A 16,707-nucleotide genomic window follows, 5' to 3' on the forward strand; every position below is an offset into this window, starting at 1 on the left:
AAATCATCTTCAGAACTGAATATAATCGTCTGGTGGTTTCAGAAATACTGGAATATGTGATACAGTGAAGGGTTAAACAGAAGTACCAGTAATATAACAGGGAAGAACTTTGTGATTGATAGTCACTTAATACTTTATTTTTACCCCATTGAACTGATGTTTTTGAGACTTTTTTTTTTTTTTGCAATTAGGCTTCATTTCCTGAATTGTGAAATATTAGTTTGATTATGTCATTATTCACTTTAATATTTATATCACATGGATCAGTTACATTTTCCATTTCTTTTATGCACCGAACACGTGATTCTTCAACATAAAATTCAATTGTTACCGAAGATTTGTTTCCTATCATCATATTTCATTTTTATTTATGTTTATGACATTGGTCCTCAACACTTTCACTCTCCGGATCTCGTGTCTGGGAAACTATTCAAGGAATTCCTTGGGGTTTAGGGCCCAGAGACCGAGCTAGCTATTAACCCAAACAGCATATACTTGAAAATCAAAGAAAACCATTCGGTAGCCGAATGCTAATCGCCCGCCAGGATATGCTGTTGGCGAAGTCCAAGATTTCGGCCATATCTTAATACCCTTAAGGTTTCATGTTGACAGCTCAAGCCGTTCATGAGATATAATGGTGCTAAAGGCGGCCGATAAAAGCTAACTGACCTGTGGCAGCCATTTTGGTTACCTTGACCTTAACCACGAGTGCCCATTTTCGAACTCGTCCAAAATTTGGCCATATTTTGATACTGTGAAGGTTCACTGTTGATAGCCCAAGCCGTTCATGAGATTTAATAGGAACACACACACACACACACACACACACACACACACACACACACACACACACACACACACACACACAGAGGCAGGCGAAGACATTATCACTCAGCCTTCTTAAGGCGGGCGAGAGTGGAAATATCTTTTAGAATCACTCAAAAAAGAAAGAAAGAAAGAAAAGAAAGGAAGAAAGAAAAAGAGAAAAGTGGCCCTCTGAATGATACCAAATCGTAATTTGGGCCGCCAACTCAGCCTGCTCCTACCTCATTTAAAGGAAAGGATTCTGCTGCAGCCGATTATCTTCTCCTCTTAGTATTTTGAGACATATTCGTGGCGGGTTTGACTGGAGCTACAGATGTGAACGGACATGAGCTGGATAACCGTCTTTCAGTTTACTCTTAGCCAGCAAAATGATATAGCAGATGTGATGGTGTTCAACAGTTCCTGGAGAAGCTGGCAAACGAAAGATTCCATAGAAGTGATGACCAGCACACGACCATCAGGATACAGCTGGGAAACCTTATTGTAAAATGTGTCCTGATCTTGCACATGAACGAATGGCTGGAACATTAATACATCCAAAAAGGACATGCGATAAGAATCAAACGGCATGCAAGAGAATACAGTCTTCCTGTTGTGAATACAGTAGTTCTAGGAGTGATATAAATGAATTGCAAACTCAAATAACGCGAAAAACGCAATAACAAAAGTCTGCTCTAACCAGACAATGAAGAAGGTTCACTTAACATCATTGGTTTCACTGTCTAAAAATTATAAGCAGCCTTTCACTGTTTGCGGCATGGCGAAAAAGACCAGTGTACAGACGTCGGAATAAGTTCGTTTCCTTTTCCGTGGACTGTGTTTGTAACACAGCTCGATGGAGAGCTGTCCCCTCCCCCCTTCCTCATTGTCCCACACTCCCACCCAATCCCCTACTTTTCTCTCCGACCCCATAACCCCACCCGGTACCCTCCATACTCTCCCTCACAGCCAGCTAGGGGTGTCTGTACTTCAAGCACCTCACTAAGTACTGTACGTGTAGTCCGAACAACTAATAAAAGAATAGTATGTATCATAAACCAAGTTAGGAAAAGGTATACTACACTGTGTGTGTGTGTGTGTGTGTGTGTGTGTGTGTGTGTGAGAGAGAGAGAGAGAGAGAGAGAGAGAGAGAGAGAGAGAGAGAGAGAGAGAGAGAGAGAGAGAGAGAGAGAGAGGAAGGGGGGGAGAAAATAAATCTGCTGTGATTAAATATTGCATCAGTAGACACCTCTATTACACACACACACACACACACACACACACACACACACACACACGCGCACGCACGCACGCACACGCACACGCACACGTACACAGAGGAGTTAATAGGAAAAGTTAAGATCTTAACAACTACAGTATGCAGCCCATACCGTGGAGATACTTCTTGTTTGCCTGGGAATGCATATCCAATTCACATTTATTCTAGTGTAAGATCCTGCCGATGAATCCCTTAAACTTCTCTACTGTAGTGTTAAAAAGTTCCATATTGAGTCAGTTCCATGTGGAGCAGATCTTACACGTGAAAATTTTTTCCCGTAATTCTGCTGGTAAATTTTTTCCTTTACAGCTTCCAACCATGGTTGTGTGCACAGTCCGTGTTAAGAGTAAGCAACTTTCTATATAAGGATTGTGAAACCTATTCAGATTTTAAACACTTTAATGAGCTGACCTCTTAGTCTACGAGTTTCTACTAAAAAAGTCCCACAGCCGTCAGGCGAACCTGACACCTTAGTCTCCTGAATACTTTTTAAGTCGACGTATGTCTTTTTCGGGCAACGAAAATTCCACGGCAACTCAGGAAGTGGCCATACTAAGGAGGTATAGACTGTGAGAACAATCTCTTTATTCCTAGAGAGAGAGAGAGAGAGAGAGAGAGAGAGAGACTTAGAATGATAAGAACAATCAAGAGAAATGCTGATAAAAAAAAGTGAGTGAGAGAAGAAACTGAAGCAGAGAGGAAGAAAACACGCAGATGAAAATATAGAACAATGTTATAGGAGTGACACAGGGACGAAAGAGCGCGCACACACACACACACACACACACACACACACACACATACTTTTTGAATATTTGTCGACCTACCTATTTGTGCCTATCTGTGTACTGCCCCCACCCCCCCTCTCTCTCTCTGGATCCGTTGTCTCATCCCCAGTTTCCTTTTCCCTCCTTCCCCTTTCTTTATAACTATCTGCCCAGTCCCTACCTTCCTCCCTCTCTCTTTCCTTTCCTTCGTCTCTCTCTTACTTCACTCTTCTTTCTCCCTCCCTGTGTCACAACTTTGTCTTACTTTCTTCGTGTCACATATCTTACCGTTTTTTCTCTTTTACTCTCCCCGTATTTCTTTATTAGTACTAAATCCATTTCCTTCACTGCTTTCTTCCCCCAGTAATAATTGCATGCTTTTTTCTCCCTCTCCTCTCCCCGTCTCTCCCTGTCACCTGAAATCTCTTCTTTCATTCCGCTCTTCCCACTGTCTTTCCCTCCCTCTCCCTCCCCTTGTCTTCCTTCTTAACATCCCCCTCCTCTTTCATACCCTAAAAATTTACCCATATTCTTCCCACCCTTAATCTCTACTTTCTGCGAATTTCTCCAATTTCTCTGTTTCTCTCCCTCCCCTTTTACTTGAATGTTACATTCGTTCTACTCAGGCTCAGTTCTTTCGTCTTATCCTGCTTAGTTCTTTCCCTCTGTCCTTGCCAGAATAACACACTCTCTTCCTCCTCCCTTTTACCTTGCCCCCTTTTCTAATTTTTCCCATTACCGTTCTCAGTATTCTGTTCTGTAGCTCTCTTTCCCACTTTCTCCTTTTGTTATTCCTGTTTCTGTGTTTGTTCCATTCCCATTTTCTCTCACCAGTCTCACCTTTTGTCTCTACTTCCCTGTCTCCCGGCCTTCTATTCACATCTCCCTTTTCTCTCTCCCTTTCACACTGCTTGTATCTCATTTCACCTCTCACTGTCTTTTCTTCTCACTCTCTGTCTCATTTCTTAGCTCTCGCTGTTCTCTCTTTGCCTCTCCTCTTCTTATTTTCTCCGTAACTGTCCTCTCATTTCTTATTTTTCCACTTGCACCCCCTCTCCTTCTGTCACTCCCTGTCCTTTAACTCTCTCTCTCTCTCTCTCTCTCTCTCCCTCCCCCCCCTCTCTCTCTCTCTGCTGTGCTATCCTTTTCTCCTGCTCCTATGCACTATATTAGGATTAAGGCCGGACCACCTCGTAGGGACCGTAAGGTCTGTGTGGTCTGTGTATCTGTGTAATTATATGTAACTCTCTCTCTCTCTCTCTCTCTCTCACACACACACACACACACACACACACACACATACACTGTATAGTAAACCTTTTCCTAACTTGGTTTATGATATAGACATTACTATTCCTTTATTAGTTGTTCGGACTACACGTACTTAGTGAGGTGCATGAAGTACAGAAACCCCTAGCTGGCTGTGAGCGAGAGTGTGGAGGGTACCGGGTGGGATTATGAGGTCGGAGAGAAAAGTGGGGAAGTGTAGGACTATGAGGAAGGGAGGAGGAGGCGATACCTCTCCGTCGAGCAGTGTTACAAACACCTTAGTCCACGGAAAAGGAAAGGAACTTATTCCGACGTCTGTGCATATTCACTACATCTAAGGCAAAACATATTTAGTCGCTGATGCACTATCTAGGAACCCGACGACAATTCATGTCGCGACAATAGGTGTCAAGGGAAACATCCCAAACCATGATGAAATCTCGATAGCACAGAGACTTGATCCAATATGGTCTAAAGTTATATACAAATTGGAAAGTGGCGGGGACATAAAATTACCCAAGCCTTATATAGGATCATCCCAGGCCTATAAAACCATAGAAAAAATAATAAACAGTTAGTGGTACCTAATGAAATGATACCTCAAGTATTAAGGATGATACAAGTTAGTCCACATGTTGGACATCCTGGCAAGGACAGGACAGCGATTTGTTATCCTACTGGCCATCATTACGAAAAGATATATACGGTCATATAGACAGATGCGAGTCATGTGCGAGACACAAAGGCTACACATTAACATCTGCACCTATATGGAAATATCCTGTACCTAACCAACCATGGGACATTGTCGTGGTTGACTTACTTAAGTTACCCTTTTCCTACAAAAATAATCAGTAGCTATTCAATGATACAGACCATTTCTCAAGAGATGTGATTTTAGCCCCAGTTAAGGATAAGACATCAGAAACAGTGGCAAGGGAAATTATAGATAACGTCATATTTCACTACCCCGAAGATATTAATAAGTGATAATGGAGATGAATTTAATTCTGAAATCTTGCAAGAAATACATAAACAATACAATATAAAAATGCAAATGTCTTAGCCTATCACCCAGCATCCAGTGGGTTGGTAGAGAGACAAAACAAAAAAAGTGTTGGATGTGCTACAACACATCCTCAATGAAAATTATGCAAGCTGGGATGATTGGATTCCCAGAGTGGATGCATCAATTAATGGAGCAATTAATAAGTCTATAGGACACACTCCATTTCATTATCTATGGGGCAAACAAGAAATTACCTTAAGAAATTCTAGAAGGTGAATATTTGCATGTATACAATTATGACGATTATCCTAAGCTCCGTTTGCGTGAATTCCAGGATATACATAAAAGAGTGAAGAAACAGTTATCGATGTACAGGGAAGAAATGACGGAGTCATTCAATAAAAACGTAAAAGAATCTACTATCAGTTTACGAGACATTGTCTATGGTATCAGTCACACTAGAGACAACAAACTATCACCAAAATTTGAAGACCCATGCAGAGTAAATAAGAATACTGCAAAGAAGGTAGTAATTAGGTCACTGTCGAGTGGTGACGAAAAACAAATGTATGTTGATCATTTAAAAAGAGTCCCAAGGAATTTAATTAGCTATTATGCAACCTCGGACACAACCGAAACACCTAACACTAACGATCAAAATAAACTAGAGGAAATCAAAACATACAAAAATTAATTAAGTTTGCATAACAAAAACACAAAAATAGGTGCAACTGTTGCTACAAATGCCACAATACAGCATTTATATGAGGTAGGTATCAATTTAAACTTCTGTAAGTTAAACACTGAGCAAAGTTGTTGTTCTTCATGAGCCAGTTGTAATGCGCATCATCACTATTATCGACCTCATCATGACTGGGTTAGCTAATTAATAGTTTTTTATTTTTTTTTTATTTTGGTGGGTAACGATGAGGGGACTTATACCATGCGTTCTCATTTATATAGCAAGAGAGTCAGCTCACTTAGACCCTAAACATACAGTATAGTAAGGCAGGGATGCCTCATAGCCCCAACGGCCTCGACAGCAATCGTGAAAGATGTCATAAGTACTGAAATTAGTTTGGACATCTTATATGAATAATGAATTACTGATATTATTGGAGAACAATGCCAAGCCACTGAGGACAATGGAAATTATAAGAAGTCCTGTTTCAGAAGCTCATAACACAAAGGAAGTGACTGAAATCGTGAGGTTAGCGAAATGGAAACTTGAACAAACTAAAACAACCATGGTCATCATGATCCAAGATATCCCATCTCGTGGAATGGAGGCACTGATGGACACGAACAACATCACACGTACACGTGAGAGGCGCGATTTGTTCGACCTGAGTGTTTCAGTTCTAGGGAATGTTTTTTGGATTGGCTACAGAGGAAGATCTTCAAGAAATAAACAACAAATTTAATAAGATAGCTCAGGTATTAGCGTATCAAACAGAAGCTAGCTGACAGTCAAAACACAGCAATTACGTCGATTGTGAAAAACCTCAGGAAGGCAGAAAGCATAACTCACCATAATGTGGACAAAATAAATGCAATGGAAGGAAACATGACACATTTTCAACACTTCTCAGTAATCATGGAACATATTGACATAATAATACTCCAGTTAGATAAAATTAGAGTTCGTTATCAGTCTTTGATGAAAGGAATTGAAAATGTGGTAATGGCAAAATCACCATTAACCTACTTCCAGTTCACGATCCACGTCAGATAATCAGTCAAGGCATACATAAACATGGTTTGAAGCCTTTATTCTGGGGCAGGAATATCATGCAGTATTATCCATACTTAATAGCGACTCTGATATATGTACATATATATATATATATATATATATATATATATATATATATATATATATATATATATATATATATATTGTTACGGAACAGAGAAAGATGATGTACACTTTAACTGAGAATACTAAAAATCACTACTGTCCCGTAAAGTTCCAGGTTCAAAACAAAAGAGTTAGGTAAAATTACAAGTTAAAGTTTAATGCTCAAACTAACAACAAAACATTCAGGACTCATAAGGAAAATGTAATGGCAAAAAACAGGTTAAATATATGGTTAACTGCAATAGCCTCTATTAACACGAAATTAGCAAGAGTAAATTTATCTAAGTCAGCCCTGATAAAATGAAAATACACTGGGTAATGCTCAGTTAATGCAAGATAAATTATTACAGATACAAAATAGTATTAAAACTGGCTGACAAAATGAATCCTACATAAATTATTAAAAAACCTCACTAGGCCTACAAATCAACACCTTATGCTATACAGTACAAGGAAAAAATGCAATAACAGTTATACTCAAATTACACAGCTGCTAGATGGTTGGAGACTTCCTGAGCACTCAATAATAACTGTACAGTGGAGGACAGAGATGTGAACAAAATGAGGAGTAGATCTAAGTGGCAATGATGCAGAGACTGAGCTCATTATATATGGGCCAGCAGAGCTTGATACAACTTGTAAGAAGGACGCGCAAATGAAGCCATAGGGGACAAAGAGCTGACAATCCTACTCTGAACAACAGAAAGGACGACTTACTCTACTATAACGGTAGAAGGGGGGAACTGAGGCAGAACACGCTCGTGATCAAACATGCAGCATACTGTGCGTTAAAATTACACAAAGGATGATGAAATCATAGGCTATGTAACACCTCCCCACAAAGAAAAAGAAATTTACAAACGAAATTTCTTATTACTCTAAAACAATCTGTATATGGCATTACAGAACATGCAAAAGTCTTTCCTAATGTTACAAAACATGAGATCTCCCCAGCACATTCAGTCATAGGTACTTGCCAGTATCCCTTTAACAAATCAAACTTACTTATGTACCTAGCCTTTCCGATCTTGTCTATGCAATCTTCCACGCGAGGGAGAGGGTGTCTGTTTTGGTTATCTGATTAAACACGTATGTAGTCAATGCAAAGCCGCTGTGACCCACCTGGCTTAGGGACTAGAGTGACAGGAGAACTCCACTCACTCTGACAGGGCTCAATCATCTTGTGGTCCAACAGGTAGCCAAGCTCCTTCTGGATGAGAGGAACTTTCACTGGGTTCACACGGTAAGGAGGCAATTTAATTGGCTTTGCGTCTCCAACATCGACATCATGCATCAACACAGTGGTTCTTCCTGGAGTAGCACGGAACACATGCGGGTACTCCTGCAGTAATGCCGAAAACTCCTGCCTTTCCTCGGGAGCTAGATGAGAAAGCTTAGTCTGGAGATCATTCATGATATCAAGATTCTTCCCCAAACTATCACTCAGCCTCATGCTGCATGGGAGAGCTTCACTTGCAGACTCGGGTGGAACAGCTACAATGCAGACTGGATTATTTTCGTCCCGCCTGTGATATAACTTTAGCATGTTGATGTGACAAAGTTGCTTGTTCTTTCTACGATCTGGTGTGGCGATGACATAGTTGACATCACTGAGTTTCTTCTCCACGAAATAAGGACCACTAAACTTGGCTTGAAGAGGTTGCCCATGAACTGGTAGCAGAATCAAAACCTGATCTCCTGGCTGAAAGTGGCGTAACCTGGACTTCTTATCATACCAAGTCTTCTTCTTCTCCTGAGCAGCTCCTAAATTCTTTCTCGCCAGCTGTAAAGCAGTGGACAGCCGTTCTTTGAACTTCATCACATACTCCAGGAGGTTGACGTCATCTTCCTCCGACAGCCAGCATTCCTTGAGTAGCTTAAGGGGTCCTCTTACTTCATGGCCAAACAGTAGTTCAAATGGTGAGAAGCCCAGTGATTCATTTGGAGATTCTCTTGCAGCAAACACAACGAATGGAAGACCTTTATCCCAGTCTTTCTGATGTTCCAAACAGTATTTCTTGAGCATCGATTTGAGTGTTTGATGATATCTCTCCAGCGCTCCTTGGGTCTGGGGATGGTAAGCTGAAGACGTGATCTGGGTGATGCCCAACTCTTTCAGAGACTGCTTGAAAGCATTTGACATGAAATTACTTCCCCTGTCTGACTGTACTTCCTTGGGCAGACCAAACTTGGTGAAGAACCCTAGCATTTCCTTAACCACGTTCTTTGCTGAGATATTTCTAAGTGGAATGGCTTCAGGATAACGAGTAGCCATATCAATCAGGGTCAACACATAAGAAAATCCTGAAGAAGTCTTAGGAAGAGGGCCCACAATATCCACCAACACACGGGTGAATGGCGCCTCAAAAGGAGGAATGGGAACTAGAGGTGCAACCTTTTCGGTCTGATTACACTTCCCCACAACATGACAGGTGTGACAAGACTTACAATACCAGGAAACATCCCTGAAGATACCTGGCCAGTAGAAGTGTTTCAAAATGCGTGCCACAGTCTTCCTCACTCCAAAGTGTCCTGCCAAACTGGAATCATGAGCCACTCTAATGATATCCTGCCTACAAACACGAGGGATGACAACTTGATGTACAACCTCCCATTCACAGTCGGCTGATGCTGTTGGGGGTCTCCACTTCCTCATAAGTACTCCTGACTTTACATAATAACAAGTAGTAGCACCGGCTGACTCTTCTTCACTGTAAGCAGAGTTAGCTAGACCTTTCAACTCAGGGTCTGCAACCTGCAACTCAACCAACTCTTAACGAGACAAATTATCAACACTACGGGGTACTGCCTCATCTGGTGAGTGGTCCAAATTAGCAAGAAAAGTGTCAGCTAGGATAACATCATCATCATCATTATCCTCTAAATCACCAGTAACTTTAGACTTAGCCCTAGTGACAGCACATGCAGGGAACACATAAGGGACATCACAATCCTGGGAAGCAGCCACTGGCTCACTAGACAACTGAGGAGCTGGACACACTTGACTTCCACCTATATCATTTCCAAGTAAGAAAGTTACACCTGACATTGGGAGTGTCTCAACCAACCCAACCATAACGGAACCATTAACAAAACCAGACTCTAAATTCACTCTGCACAGAGGGACAGAGAAGTAATTATTCCCTACACCTTGTAAGATTACAGTTTCATCAGAGGAATTAACATTAGAGCCTAGAACACTGGTCAGCATAAGGGATTGGCAAGCACCTGTATCACGATATATTTTAACTGATTTCCTGCCATTACTGTCCAGAGGACTAACAAAACCATCAGACAGGAAATTAGCACATGAACTCTTGAGAGTGTCACCCACGTTACTGCTCAGAAGAGGACCTCCATCATGAGAATTTAAGTTACCCCTCAAAGCAGGTTCAGTTAACTCAGTTAAAGAATTCTGGGAACTCTCAAGAGTGGACACTAGACCAATTGACTGAATATTTAAAGACCTCTTTTTGTTCACATCACGCTGTCTCCTGAAACATTTCTCCGTAGTATGACCAAGCTTACTACAATAAGTACATTTACTTTTCTGAAATCTAGAGGTGAAGCTGGTATTTACTTCCTGAGAAACATCATCTTTATTCTCTTTCCTGTTACCTGTACTCTGAGTAGAGGCAATGTACTTACTTTCAGCTTTCCCTTTTTCTTTAGAATATCTCTTGTGAGTGAGAACATATTCATCAGCTAAAACTGCAGCATCAGACAAATTATCTATTCTTTTCTCATCAAGATATAGGCTTACATCTTTATAAATACATCTCTTGAAGTTCTCCAGCAAAATTATCTGCTTAAATTTACCAAAATCAGAATCCACATTCTTAGAATTTAACCACTACTCTCACAGATCTTCTTTGATTTTTGCATAATCAACATGGGATTGCTTATCTTGCTTATAAGTTGTCCTAAATTTTACTCTATAAGCTTCAGGAACAAGCTCATAGGCCTTAAGAATCAAGCCCTTAACTACTTTATAATAATCAGATTGATCTTGAGGCAAAGATGCATAAGTTACTTGAGCTTTACCGGTGAGAACAGTTTGAAGGAGTACTGGCCAATACTTTTTGGGCCAATTAAAACCTGTAGCTACCCTCTCAAACAACTGAAAATACTTTGTTAAATCAGATTCATTAAAAGGAGGGACAAGTTTAACATTTTTAACCACATCAAAATCATCAGAGCTAGATGATCCAGCTCCACCTTGTTTCATGCGATACTCATGGTCTGCCTGAATCCTAGCTAGTTCAATTTGTGCCTGAGCCTGTATCTGTGCCTCCTGAATCCGAGCCTGAGATTCAGCCTCCTTAGCATTTGCTTGAAATTCAGCCTCCTGAATACGAGCCTGAGACTCCGCCTCCTTAGCCTGAGACTCCGCTTCCTTAGCCTTAGACTCAGCCTCCTTAGCACGTGCTTGAAATTCAGCCTTCTTAGCACGAGACTCCGCCTCCTTAGCCTGAGCCTCCTGCAGGGCTAGCTGTAACTTAGCTAATTCAATCTGCGTTTGCTCATTTGGAGGAGTTACATTAAACAAGCTTTCATTAATCATGTCAACAATTTGATCTTTAGAATGATGAGAGCGAACAGCAATTCCCAATTGTTGAGCAACAAGCTTAAGTTCATTCTTTGTTCTGTTCTCTACATCCAACACTGTTTGCACATTTGACAAAAAATCTTTGGCTTCATCAAGCGTAGTAATAGTAGACATCATGAATAAGTAACAGTCACAAAATATCGAGCAATATCCTTATGATAACATCCTGAATATCCTGATGAGAGGTCGCCAAATTTATGTTACGGAACAGAGAAAGATGATGTACACTTTAAGTGAGAATACTAAAAATCACTACTGTCCCGTAAAGTTCCAGGTTCAAAACAAAAGAGTTAGGTAAAATTACAAGTTAAAGTTTAATGCTCAAACTAACAACAAAACATTCAGGACTCATAAGGATAATGTAATGGCAAAAAACAGGTTAAATATATGGTTAACTGCAATAGCCTCTATTAACACGAAATTAGCAAGAGTAAATTTATCTAAGTCAGCCCTGATAAAATGAAAATACACTGGGTAATGCTCAGTTAATGCAAGATAAATTATTACAGATACAAAATAGTATTAAAACTGGCTGACAAAATGAATCCTACATAAATTACAAAAAAAAAACTCACTAGGCCTACAAATCAACACCTTATGCTATACAGTACAAGGAAAAAATGCAATAACAGTTATACTCAAATTACACAGCTGCTAGATGGTTGGAGACTTCCTGAGCACTCAATAATAACTGTACAGTGGAGGACAGAGATGTGAACAAAATGAGGAGTAGATCTAAGTGGCAATGATGCAGAGACTGAGCTCATTATATATGGGCCAGCAGAGCTTGATACAACTTGTAAGAAGGACGCGCAAATGAAGCCAAAGGGGACAAAGAGCTGACAATCCTACTCTGAACAACAGAAAGGACGACTTACTCTACTATAACGGTAGAAGGGGGGAACTGAGGCAGAACACGCTCGTGATCAAACATGCAGCATACTGTGCGTTAAAATTACACAGAGGATGATGAAATCATAGTCTATGTAAAAATATACATACAAATATATATATATATATATATATATATATATATATATATATATATATATATATATATATATATATATATCTACCAGACTCATCTCTACCAGACAGCCTAAGCCACTTGGTAGAGATGCATAGGCTGTATCGACCCCATTTCGGTCGAGATAGGTAGGTCCTGCAGTGGACACTCAAAAGGCTGATGATGATGATAATGATTATTTATATATATATATATATATATATATATATATATATATATATATATATATATATATATATATATATATATATATATATATATATATATATATATATAAAATGTATGTGTGTGTGTGTGTGTGTGTGTGTGTGTGCAAATTATAGATACATTACAAATTTATTAATGACTCTTACTATGGTAGTGACATGGTACTGCCATTGCATTAATATATGCGTATGTCTGTTGTACATACACATTTGTGCCAATATATTACTACAATATGTTATACAATATTCTGTATTCAGTTTTACTCCTATGTATTTACTCCACTGTGTGTACAATATATTACTACAATATTATATTCCTGCAATATTGTTATATCTCTACAATATTGTTGTGAATATTATGTCTCTGCAGTATTTTTATGTATAGCATGTATTATTAGATTAGAATGTAATTAGTTGCTACATGCTGTCGTTGGTTTGCCAGCAGGGCGTGACCGAGCGATGTCAGGACTCTAAAATATCATAATATAATACATAATAGCTAGTAACATACATATGTAACCTAGAGGTTAGGTGAAAGTCATGGCTAGAGCTGGAGGAAATCGCATTTGCACATTCTCTCTCAGGAATGCCATAGACAGCAGGTGTGACCCCTGATCGGAAAGTTCCCAGGATCGAAAAAATCCCACTCAACCGTGCATAACACGTGACACAATCACTCATATATGGAAGAAAAGGAGTTAGCAGGCAGAAGGAGTTAGGAGAGAGAAGCAAGAAGAGGGTCTAGGAGAAAGAGAGAGGCACGGTGGGGAAAAGGCAGGCATGCGGGTTAACGAGTAACTCTCATCTCATTACGCTGTGCGAGACTAGTATTCTTGAGATATTCCCTTTGAAGAAAATAAACTACGATCAAACCTCAGACTCATCTTTATCTTTCTCTTGTCATTGACGACAAGTACAACTAACATCATCTACAAATCAACTCACTGTTATAACAGCTCGGCTATGACTACGATATATGTACAATTATGACAGTAACAGCAGCCGTGTCCACCATTAAAAGTATCTCATTAGATAGCATAGAAAACTCAGAATGGGTAGGAACTGATGTCAATGTGTCACCAATGCATGTCATTGACATCACTGGATACAGTATATAGCTACACTATGTAAATTGCCTGAAAGGGTCCTCAGATTTGCAAAAACAATATCATTTAATCCAGGAATGTGTTTACTAGATTATGTGCTTGAGGATGAGTTGCAATGGAATAAGGCAGGTGTGACTGAGATATCACCATGCAATAAAACAGGATGAAAGTAGCAGAAATTGTTGCAGTGATAAATAAATCTAATACAAGTAAAAACCAGAGAAACTCTTATCAAGAATACAGACAAACTATCAACAGAACTCGAGAACTCGCTCACGCACAGAAGACAACAGGCAGGCTATGAAACTGCGGCTTAGCCCAAGCAAACAATGTGCTACAGAAAGACCAAAATATGTTAAATCACCTCGTAAGTCAAACTCAAGAGATAAACTGTCACAACTGTGTAAATCCAGGCCACACAAGATCTGAATGTTACATCGAAAATAATGAGGACAGAGGCAGATCAAAAAGATTTGAACCCTACTGTAGGAAACACAAAACAGTCACTGGACCTCAGACTGTAAAATAATAGAGCAATTAATATCTGTCCACAAGTCAGGGAAGATTGTGTCAACATAAAAGACAACAATGTATAAAACACGCAAATAAACGAAGAGTAAAGATAGGAACTCAGTTATGGAAATGAAAGCATTTTGGTTTCTCCTTTTTGTGAAGACGAGAAGATTTAATAAACCATTCACAATTTGCACCGATGCTTCACTTTAACGCTGAGGACCCGTACTAATGGAAGAAGATAAATGTGGTAAACATGAACCAATTGCATTTGCCAGCAAACAAACAAAAGGAGCCAAGAGAAAATATTGTATCACACACCTCGAAGCTTTTGCAGTAATATTTGCACTTGAAAATAATTGTGATCTTGAATATGGTTACAAAATTCACTTCTATACTGATCATAAGCCTCTCTTGGGCATGTTTCAGACATAACTCCTCACTAAGAGGAGAGCAAGATGGAAATGTGCTGTCCAGAATTATTACAATGTAAATATTCATTTGATAAAAGGTACACATAGAACAGCAGCAGATGCCTAATCATGAAATCCAGCAAAGACCAATGTCGCTACAAAAAGGTAAGTCTAATAGTCGGGGAGCCTAGGGACTCAATCGTGCAGATTCGTCTAAAAGCACCCAATTTGGCCCAGACGTAGGTTATACTATACTATTTCGATTTTTAGAGAGTGCCAAGACCAGCGCCCACTGTGGCCCCCTTTTTTGGGGGGAAAAACCCCCTTTGTGGAGGGTATTTTTCCCATATTTTTCGTTCTTTCTCCAAAACGGTGCATCGCATGTAAAAAATGTATAGGGACAAGAAAAATTGGAAATAAAATTCTGCACAAGTTTGTCCCTATGTGTTTTTCTTGTAAATATAATAGTTTCTGCGTAAACGAGCCCGAAATTGGAAGGTGCGATTTGCTGTAAATGAAAAATCAATTTCACGATTACTTTTCCTTCAATAACTCCTGAAATATGCATTTCTCAATAAAATACCATAAAGATGAGATTGTAGGGTGAAAACTCCTCTTTTATTGGATTTATGTGTTAAGTTCTAAGTGTTATTAAATTATTATGTTTTTGCAAAAAAGATGTATTGTTCATTTGACCCGTATGTAGACTAGACCATTACGAATATGATCCCTGTTTTGACATTCATTGTCAAAAACTTCCTTCCATGATCAGCAAGTTGGCACGGGGGGGGGGGTCCATTAGCCAAGGTCTGTTTGTCTGCAAGTAACTACCAATTTCATTGTTAAAAATTACAAAAAAAATAAAATCTAGGAAAGGCATAAAGACTGCCGCATAGTACAAAACTACAAAATATAATTTAATAATTACAATTCTCCAGTGTAACAAAAATCAGTTTTGAGATATAAAAATAAAGAGTGTGCAAGAACTACAATTTCACATATCACCATCATCACTGTCATAGTTTATGCATCAATCTTCACACTTGCACAGTCCTGTACAATGCAAAAATGCAGTATAGTACAAACCTCAAAACAAACTAAACACACATTTCTCCAGCGAAATAAAAATCAGCACTGAAATATAAAAATAATAATGTACCAGAACTACAATTTTTTTACATCACCATCATCATCACAGTCATTGTTTATGCTTCAACTTTCATAGTTACACTGTCCTGTGCAGTTAAATAAATGCAGTACAGTACAAGCCTCAAAATACATTAAACACACAAATGTCCAGTGTAATCAAAATCAGCATTGAAATATAAAAAGAAATAATGTCCAAGAACTTCCATTTCAAACATCACCTTCATCATCACAGTCATTGTTTATGCATCCACCTTCACACCTGCACAGTCTGGTGCAGTGGACTCCAGCTCTATTATATTTGCAGTTTCTAGTACAAGATTTGATACAACCACAGTGGAGGAGGATGGAACATGCATTACTAGCATCTGCAAGTGATGTCCAGTATGGTATCCAGGTGCCACGGTCATCCCTGTGCCAGCCCCATTCATTAAAATCTGGGATTTCTTGGGATAGTGAGGTAGCTTGATTCCTCAAGAAGCTGGCCTGGATCAGTGCTTTCTTTATGTGCTGGAACAGTGCAGCCTGAGTAGGTGGTATACTCTCAAGTGTTTTTCTGCAGGTTGTAAAAAGACAGTGCCTGTCTTCATTGACCTTGGCCAAACCACACCCCTTACTGTACATTATCACCGCAAATCTTTCCAAGTTTTGCATGTGCTGAGACTCAAGGGTGAAGAGTTTAGGGTCTTTGCTAAGGG

Source organism: Coenobita brevimanus, chromosome 44 (assembly GCF_032717465.1).
Source record: "Coenobita brevimanus isolate Jiangsu-jjx chromosome 44, ASM3271746v2, whole genome shotgun sequence".
In the NCBI taxonomy this organism is placed as follows: domain Eukaryota; kingdom Metazoa; phylum Arthropoda; class Malacostraca; order Decapoda; family Coenobitidae; genus Coenobita; species Coenobita brevimanus.